Source organism: Gossypium hirsutum, chromosome A01, assembly GCF_007990345.1.
Source record: "Gossypium hirsutum isolate 1008001.06 chromosome A01, Gossypium_hirsutum_v2.1, whole genome shotgun sequence".
Lineage (NCBI taxonomy): Eukaryota > Viridiplantae > Streptophyta > Magnoliopsida > Malvales > Malvaceae > Gossypium > Gossypium hirsutum.
Genome location: NC_053424.1, coordinates 98,492,483 through 98,493,252, shown reverse-complemented (window position 1 = coordinate 98,493,252; position 770 = coordinate 98,492,483).

Genomic DNA, 770 nt, shown 5'->3' with positions numbered 1-770 from the left:
TCAATACAAGTGACCATACTTGTAGAATGTATTAAGTGTTGCAATCGGCCCCAACATAGACATGTATGTTCGGCCACATGAATAAGTACATAAGTTATGTGTATGTTTGGCCACATGAATAAGTACATAAGTTATGTGTATGTTCGGCCATAGGTAGCCTATTGATGGCTTTAGCTTGACTTAGAAAATTCGGCTAAGGGGAAATATTAGCTAGTATGTTGAATTCGATTCGTGATTTCGTACATATGTGACTCTAATGTCTAATGTATATATGGGCTAAGTACCTTGAGCTTCTCTTTTGATGTTCGAATGAATTGTATTAAATTGCTTGATGTGATTAAAAATGCGTATGACCATTGTGTATTTGAGCTAAAAGGTGGCCATATGACCTATCAAACTCCTTGTCATATTCGGCCATAAGCTAGCAAAATGAGACTTTAATGAGTTAAATTTGTTTGAATTAGCTCAAGAGCTTAGAGGACCACAGTTGGATAAGGGAAAGGAAAAAGTGATCGAATAGCTGTCGAAATCGCTCGACCACATCCGAGGTAAGTTCTTGAGTAATAGAGCTTAAATTATGATTTGATTAGATCATGTTTTAAGTAAATCAAAATCATGCTCTTTGTGTGTGGCTATTAAGCCGAAATTGCAAGAGTGATAAGTGTCTTGTGTTTGAGTTTTGCTAATGAAAATGAAATACGAATGTGTCATGATTTATTGTTAAATGTGCATGGTTATTCGAATGATGTCCGGGTTAAGTCCCGAAGGCT